This window comes from Octopus bimaculoides, chromosome 16, assembly GCF_046866305.1.
Source record: "Octopus bimaculoides isolate indiv1 chromosome 16, ASM4686630v1, whole genome shotgun sequence".
Lineage (NCBI taxonomy): Eukaryota > Metazoa > Mollusca > Cephalopoda > Octopoda > Octopodidae > Octopus > Octopus bimaculoides.
This window is the reverse complement of record NC_142943.1, coordinates 15,917,718-15,926,942: the sequence shown is the minus strand read 5'-3', so window position 1 is coordinate 15,926,942 and position 9,225 is coordinate 15,917,718. Positions and strand designations below refer to the sequence as shown.

General features: G+C 37.3%; 1 long non-coding RNA gene across 1 annotated transcript; it reads left to right on the top strand.

Moving 5' to 3' along the window:
• The first annotated feature begins 707 nt into the window (after window positions 1-707).
• On the top strand, window positions 708-2,866 carry LOC149132283 (uncharacterized). Its single transcript, XR_016244585.1, has 2 exons — window positions 708-2,429; window positions 2,592-2,866. It is a non-coding gene; the product is annotated as an uncharacterized LOC149132283 (long non-coding RNA).
• Window positions 2,867-9,225: the final 6,359 nt, after the last annotated feature.

The following is a 9,225-nucleotide window of genomic DNA, read 5'->3' as shown; positions in this document are numbered from 1 at the left end:
GGTGTAGCAATCTGGTTCACCAGTCCTTAGTTAAATCGTCCAACCCATGCTAGCATGGAAAGCAGACTTTAAACGATGATGATATATATATATATATATATATATATATATATGCATTAATCCTTCCTTCTAAACTTTTTGGGAAGTTTACCACTTGCAAGGAAACTGGTAGAGTATCCGGCGTGGTCTCGCTAATTCTTGTTTACATGACTTTAGGAGGACAGCTGGGAAACCATCGGGGCCAGTTGCCGGATTTGAGCTCATTTCATTTATGGCCACTATTACATCTTCCTCTTCAATGTCAATGTAGGTAATGGATGCAGTCCTTTTAGTGGTGGCCATCGTCTGTGGTGGTCATGGATAGTGGTTTGAAAATAAACAAATTTGGGAGGGGCACGGGAGGAAGTCTTTCCAGTGTCTTGTTCAAGAATACAATGCATCGCCGGGAATTGAACTTATGACATTACGATCGTGAATCGAACGTCCTAACCACTAAGCCTTAAGAGGCTGTGAGAGATTTCAGAACATTTATTAAGAGGTCTTTATATATATACATGGATATATGTTATGAGAACGATAATATTTTGAAAACAAAAGTGTTTAATATTCAATTTCATGAATGCGTGAAACTGATAAAGTGAATACAAATAACGATAAAACTTGGTAGTTTCATTTTGATTAAACTACCAGCGTCTGTTCGCTTGATTTAGTATCTGTGACTATCAAGCACTCCAAACTTTTCTTTCCCTAGCATGAGCGACGGGATACACATTGCGTTTTATTATATGAAAGATAAGAAAAGATGCTTTCATTAAATACGTTTCATCTTTACATACGAATCACAAAAGCACGTGTTTCAAAAAGAGAAAAAAAAATCACGCGCAAACTTCCGGCATGTTGAAAATGGTTAGATGAAATTCGTCAAAATTTCGATCGTAAAAACTGCGTAATTTATTTAGTTTCACTTTCTCAAACAGGATGGGCTTATTACCTTACTATACTTTCTGGAAAAATATAATTTACGTAATTAACACAAAAAAACTACACTTCTAAAGAAATTTTCGGAAAATTCGTACCTGGGGTATAAAACCGAAATAGATAATTCAATTTTATCTAGCATTGTTGAAAATATGACATTTCATACTTCGAAGGGAGAAGTCTATCAAAACTGAAAGTATTTGTTCGGTAATTTCCGTAAAAATGTGTTATTTCTTTAATTTTTTTCAGCTGTATCGCTGTTTATGTGTGTATGTATATTTGTCTGCGTAAGCATATCTATGTATTTGTGTATGCATGCGTATAACATACACATACAGTATGCCTTTTTTTTTGTAGGTATGTGACATACCTACAAAAAAATTCTTTCGAAGAAATTCTATGAAAAGTGAAACTATTTGTTCGGCAACTTCCGTAAAATAGTTTCATTTTAATTTTTCAGCTGAATCGCTTATGTTTATATGTGTGTACGTGTTACACATACATACATGCTCATGAACACACATACACAAAAAAAACAATACGGAAACATAAGCGATTCACCTGAAAAATTTTAAAGAAATAAAAAAGTTTTACGGAAACTGCCGAACAAAACAGTTTCACTTTTAGTAAAATTTCTCCGAAAGATTGCCTAGTAAAATATATAATCATAAGCGATTCAGATGGAAAAAAATTCAAGAAATAAAATTATTTGTGCACGCTGCTGTTTATAATTTTGTCTTAAAATGTTAATGTTTCAAACGGCTCGAAAAATATCGTTTAACCATTCAAAAAAACTTTCATTAAGTCAAGCAAAGTAGTTTCCATTGAAAGTAGATTGACAGGGTTGCAGTAGAGGACCATTATATTGAAAAGAGACACGGGGTAAAGGGCACACAAGCATCCTCCCTCCAAACATATTTAATACAAAAACAGAGTAATTGCGAAGCCTCACAATCTCTCACAGCGACGCCCCATACATAATATTACTAATAAAATATTTCACTCTCGATCAATTGCGAACTCTTCACACAAAAGCTCGACCAAAACTCACTTTAGAGTATTACTCACATCTAGGAGATAGTTCTACTACTACCAACACACAAATAAATTGAATTCAAAAGAAAGCCACGCGATTGATTCATTCACTATCTAAAAAACGCAGTGTATGAGAATAATGCCTTTCAGGGTTAACGATTTAAATCAACACACGAGAGCTTGGAGGGTACCCAATACTCACAATTAACATTTTTTTCATCCGAATCAACTGTCTGCAATTATTTCTTTACCAGCTTTTCTCTTCCTTTCACTGAACTGTCCTATCATTGTAAAATTGCAACACCTACTACAATTCTCTACATGTTTACTTTTTCGTAGAAACATCGACCAAAAAATTCTCAAACAGAACATCAACATCAATCCGTTCATTTGCGAGGCATGGGGAGAAACAAAAGGTTTGATTACACTTCGTTTTCTATCGTATGTAAAGCAAAAAGAAAAACAACTTACCAATAGCAAGTCGTGCTGATTTACTTTGCTGACAAAATTAGCAATTCTGATAAATTTGGTACTAATATTTGTATTAAATTATTCAATTTACTTTCCTTCCTTTCAAGATAATTTGTTGCTCCGTTGATGGAATTCTAAGAAATAAAGATAAACACGGATGTGAACATGTTTCTTCCGCTTTAAAAGCATCAACTTCCGCTGTGAGAGGAATAATAAATCGAACTCAACTTCTCTTTCGACTGATACTACAAATCTACATTTTAAAAGCATAAGACTGTGGTAAGAGCTTTGGGGAAAATATTTTTCAGTATTTGTCCCGGAACTTTATGTTTAATTTTTCGAGATCGATAAAATAAAAGATTAAATGAAGTAGGGCCGATGATACTGTCTTATCCTCTCCCTCAAAGCCGCCGGCCGTGCACCTAAATGATAAGTCGTTATCAATATATGAATAGCAATTGCGTATTAAAATGAGGTCGATAAATTCGATTATCCTGTATGTGTGTGTGTGTGTGCTAGTTCTGCGAACAGCAACGGGCAGTGTTTACTTTTCTTTATATGCCATTTACTTCCTTACACACCCCGTCATTCCTATACTCATCTCAACCAACACTTTACCACTTATATATATATATGTATTTATGGATATGTATGTATGTATATATATATATATATATATATATATATATATATATATATATATATATATATCGTCCGTAAACATAAATCCGAAAAGAAGCACACTCTAAGTTATAGAGCAGTATATATTAAAGTTAGGTAAGGACAGTTTATCTGCGATGGACTGGCGTCCCGTCCAGCTGGGGGGAACACATACGCCATAGAAACCGGGAAACCGGGCCCATGAGCCTGGCTAGGCCTTAAAAGGGCGCAAAGAAAGAAGAAGGACAGTTTATGGGATTACCTTTATAGAAAGGCCAACGAGGTTTTGGGATCAGACGATATTCCATAAAGCTAAACCCTTTATGGACGTGAAACCTAAAGTAATTCCATAAACCGGCCTTATCTAACTTTAATATATATATATATATTCTGTTGTATCTGGGGAGAGTCATTTTCTTTTTGTGCCTTAATGAGTCAAGACTTGAAAAGGTTGCAAGACGCAACGAAAATTTTAGGAAAATAAAAATAAAGAAATAAGTGAAAATTTTAACGGTGTGTGTGTTAAATTTTAAGGCACAATAAGAAAATGACTCTCCCCATACACAACAGAAATATATATATATGCAGACGATATATGTATAAACACAACAATATATAAATAAAATTTAATTAGAGTATGTGTTAACCTCGTGGAGGGATAATTTCATCCAAGGAAATTGATTTAATACCTAGTATTTTGGGTGAATGAATTTCCTTAAAATAATAAGTAATTACAGAGGCATCAAGTTGTTAGATCAGGTTATGAAAGTTACAGAGAGGGTCATAGCCCAACTAATTAGGGAGCGAATCAATTTAGATGAGATGCAGTTTGGGTTCGTGCCAGGTAAAAGCACTACTGATGCCTTATTTCTAGTGAGACAGTTGCAGGAGAAATACCTAGCTAAGGATAAACCTCTGTACCTGGCTTTCGTTGACATGGAGAAAGCCTTTGACAGGGTCCCCTGATCCCTTATCTGGTGATCAATGAGGAAACTTGGGATAGAAGAATGGTTAGTGAGAGCTGTGCGAGCCATGTACAGAGATGCTACCAGTAAGGTGAGGGTTGGAAATGAGTACAGCAATGAATTCTGGGTAGAGGTAGGGGTCTACCAAGGTTCCGTCCTCAGCCCCCTCTTATTTATCATAGTCCTCCAGGCAATCACAGAGGAGTTCAAGACAGGTTGCCCCTGGGAGCTCCTCTATGCTGATGACCTTGCCCTAATTGCGGAGTCACTATCAGAACTAGAGGAGAAGTTTCAGGTGTGGAAGCAAGGTCTAGAATTGAAGGGCCTTAGAGTCAACCTAGCTAAAACCAAAATCCTAATAAGTAGGAAGGTAGATAAAACACAAACCCCTTCAGGTAGATGGCCCTGCTCAGTATGTAGAAAAGGAGTAGGTAGTAACTCTATAAGATGTACCCGGTGCAAGCTATGGACACATAAGAGGTGCAGCAACATCAAAGGCCGGTTAACTAGCAAGTTAGTTTTTGTTTGTGGCAGATGTTCAGGTGCAATAAAGACTGTAAACAAACAGGAAACAACTTCTATCTCATTCCAGGGTGAAAAACTAGAGGTAGTCGATAGCTTCCGCTATCTGGGCGACCAAGTTAGTAGTGGGGGTGGGTGCGCTGAAAGTGTAGCTGCTAGAATAAGAATAGCCTTGGCAAAGTTTAGAGAGCTCTTACCCCTGCTGGCGACAAAGGGACTCTCACTCAGAGTAAAAGGCAGACTGTATGACGCATGCATACGAACAGCCATGCTACATGGCAGTGAAACATGGGCTGCAACTGCTGAGGACATACGTAAGCTCGCAAGGAATGAAGCCAGTATGCTCCGTTGGATGTGTAATGTCAATGTGAATACCCGTCAGAGTGTAAGTATCTTGAGAGAAAAGCTGAACATTAGAAGCATCAGTTGTGGTGTGCAAGAGAGACGATTGCGCTGGTATGGACATGTGGTGAGAATGGATGAGGACAGCTGCGTGAAAAAGTGCCACACCCTAACAGTTGAGGGAACCCGTGGAAGAGGTAGGCCCAGGAAGACCTGGGCTGAGGTGGTGAGGCAAGACCTTCGTACATTGGGCCTCACCGAGGCGATGACTACTGACCGAGACCTTTGGAAATGTGCTGTGCGTGAGAAGACCCGGCAAGCCAAGTAAGATCGTTGCCAGTGCCCCTGGACTGGTTCTTGTGCGGGTGGCACATGAGATGCACCATTTTGAGCGTGGCCGTTGCCAATACCGCCTGACTGGCTCCCGTAGGATTTTCGAGCGAGATCGTTGCCAGTGCCCCTGGACTGGCTTGTGCGGGTGGCACATAAAAGACACCATTTCGAGCGTGGCCGTTTTCGTGCAGGTGACACGTAAAAGCACCCACTACACTCTCTGAGTGGTTGGCGTTAGGAAGGGCATCCAGCTGTAGAAACTCTGCCAAATTAGATTGGAGCCTGGTGTTGCCATCCGGTTTCACCAGTCCTCAGTCAAATCGTCCAACCCATGCTAGCATGGAAAGCGGACGTTAAACGATGATGATGATATAAAGCATTTAATTTATATCCATTTAAAAGAAGAAAAGAAAATGGGATTAGGAAGTTAATAGTTTATTATTAACAACAAATCTGTCATCTTCACTTCTTACAGTCATTTCAATTAATACTCAATAATTTAATTACAAATGCAGCACAATTTTGTCAGTGAACAGGTCGCGGTCTCAAAGCGACGAAAATATTTTGACAAATTAAATTTTAATGTTGAAGTGAATCTGACGGCATTTGTGTGTTATTTTAAATGGCTTATAAACACCTTCCACGCTACAATTGTTTTCGTTCCAGCACATGATCTCAAATCAGTTCACTTGCTATGCAAGTACATCTTCGTAATATATATATACATATATATATATATATATATATATATATATATATATATATATATACTAGCAGTAATACCCATCATTGATCGGGTAATTACTTTTACTCTTTCTTGGGAGCCACATTCAAAGTGTTATTATATATAGAGATTTATTCCTCCTGTATGTATGTATTTTATAAGAAAAACCATGTAATAATTGAAGTAGAAAAAAGATCAGTTTTATACACAAACTTCTGTTTGTGTATTATATGACAATGATAAGTGAGTTGTTTGTGTTATTTTATACATCAATACAGTAATGGTAATTATATAATACATAAGGCTTTGATCAGCACAGAGCTGTAATGAAAGAGAATTGCCCAACATGTTGCACAGTGGGACTGAACCCAAGGCAACATGGTTGGAAAACAAGCTTCTCGACCTCACAGTCACGCCTATAACCCTTTCGATACCAACCCGGCTGAAACCACCTTTGGCTTGTAGTACAAATGTCTTGTTTTCATAAGTTCTGAATTAAAATCTTCCACCAAACCTTTGTCACAATTTATATTCCTAACACTAGCTTAATGATAACTAAGTTATTTTACTAAATTCTTTGTTATATTTAAAATTAATTGAAAGAAACACAGGCAGGGCATCTCAAAATAAATACGGTAACGAAAGGGATAAAGTAGAGATGCATTTTGGATAATATATTCCTTAACACAATATGTTTAACAAAAAGATGGGATGCTTACAACAAGAAGACCTTTGAATTTAATATTTACTTGAGCAATGCAACAACTAACAATGCTACACCATACAGGGTGTTCCAGAATTAACTATCTGTTTCAATGAAATTGAGAAAATTTTTAAAAAAAACTGACAGTATTTTATGTTTATTATCAAAACAAATAGTTTTATAAATCTCACGTCAGACTTTTATTGAAAATTTTCAACATATCTGTATCCCTGCATACTTCAAATCTCTCCTTAGCTTTATGAAACACATTTTGAAGCATTTCAGGAGTTAGCTCCTGCACTGCTAACTGAATGTGCTCTTTAAGCTCAGCTAAATGATTGCTCCATCTTGGGAACGGAGGTAAAGAAAATGGTTGCTGCCAAATTGAAAAAAAGCTGTCATGGACAAATAAGAGGGGTCCAACAGGAATGAAAATAAAATTATAAACAAAATTCAAAATTTATACACTTTTAATACATATTGAAAATGATAAACATAAATAAAAGTGAGTTTTTAAAAAAATGCATCCGATTTCACTCCAATCATCATTAATTCTGGGACACCCTGTATTTACTTGCCTGATTAAATGGGGTAGGGATCACGGGATGGAAACTAATTGCAGGTGGTGGGCATAGCTTCCGGAAGTAGTCACGCAGTCAAACTTAAATGGCTGTAAGTCACAACAGCAGTTTGTCTTTCTGTATGAACATTTTGCATTATATAGTTCAGACATGGATGACATAGAAAACAGACATGCTATCGGGTCATGCTGCATTGTGCAGGATTGAAAACATGAAACATCAACAGGGCACTTCTGGAGAATGGATGAATGGGTTTGTTGTGCCTTTACACACACATGCACATGGCCCAGTGGTGCGCAGGATGGTGACATGAAGCATCAACAGGGCGCCAATAAAAATTTTAATGTTCTTCTTGTTTACTCTGCCATGAAATATACCCTACTTGTAATACATAAATAGTGTCAGTAGTTTATCATCGGAAAATGACATAAAACAAAGATAAAACCCAATGCAGTATACTCAAATCTGATTAATCTGAATTTTTGCGGAGCCCATAGCTGGTGTCAAAAATTTTTTTATTCAACAGCGATTCGAGGAACCTGATTAATGTTTGTTGCAAATTTGGAGGAAAGCAACTGGATACTTTTCTAGTTATGGGCCTTAATGCTGCGAAAATGCTTTAAAATGCGGTTTATCTGCCCCTGGGCCCACATTAAGCAAAAAGTTGAAAATTGTTTTGGCCCATGACACTCCATGGACCCTATGTAATGCATGTGTAAATTTTCATTAAAATCGGCTGGGTGCAACTTGAGTTTTAATAACATGACAATCACACAGAGAGACACACATCCTGTGTTTTATATATATATAGGTAAATATATATATATACATTATATAATTATAATTAGGGGCATAGAAAGAAATTTTCTAGCCTATATGCTGAAAAGTAGATGCTAAATTGTCTCACCACTTAAGAAGTCACAAAATTACACAAGTTGAATTCAAAGCAGCAAGCTAACAGAAATTATTAATAATATAGATAGCCCTCGATAAGCTAATTTCTGGATTTTCCTAATGGCTTTTCCTTCTTCAGCAGGACACACATACAGGAAATAAATGAGATATTCATACATAACCACAGGAAAGCAAAACGCAAAGCCACAAATACATATAAATACACCCAGATACCTCCAACAGCTTGCGTATGTGTATTCGCAGCTTGCATATGTATATTCAGCCGCAGTAGCACATAGAAGTGAATAGAAATTTTTCATTTACAATAACAAATGCTGGCCTCTAAAATAATTTTTAAAAAAATTTTATCCTGTGTTATATATAAATATATATATATACACACACACATACATACATATATATAGGACATGTGTAGGCTTCAAAGAAATGAAGCCAGTATGCTTTGCTTGATGTGCAATGTCAGTGTGCATGTTCAGCAGACTAAGCATTTTGAGAGAAAAGTTAGGTATAAGAGGAATCAGATGTGGTATGCACAAGAGATGACCGCTGGTATGGTCATGTGATGCATATGATGAGGACAGCTGTGTAAAGAACTGCCAATCTCTAACTGTGGAGGAAACCTGTGGTAGAGGTAGACCTAGGGAGACACGGGGTGGAGCATGAGCTTCACAGAGGCAATGACTGGTGACCAAGACCTTTTGTGATGTGCTGTGCTTGAGAGGAACCATCAAGCCAAGTGCATCCGTGCTGGTGGCACGTAAAGAACATCTTTTGAATGTTGGGCCTCATGGGGACAAAGTGGCTGAGTTTCTTTCGAATGTTGAGCCTCACGGAGGCAATGACCAAGACCTTTGGCATTATGTCGTGCTTGAAAAGAAGACTCAGTAAGCCAAGCTAAATCACAGTCATGGCAGATACCAGTGTCATGCAAACTGGCACATAAATGCAATATACTGTCACGCAAATGGCACCCATGCTGGAGGTATGTAAAAGCAC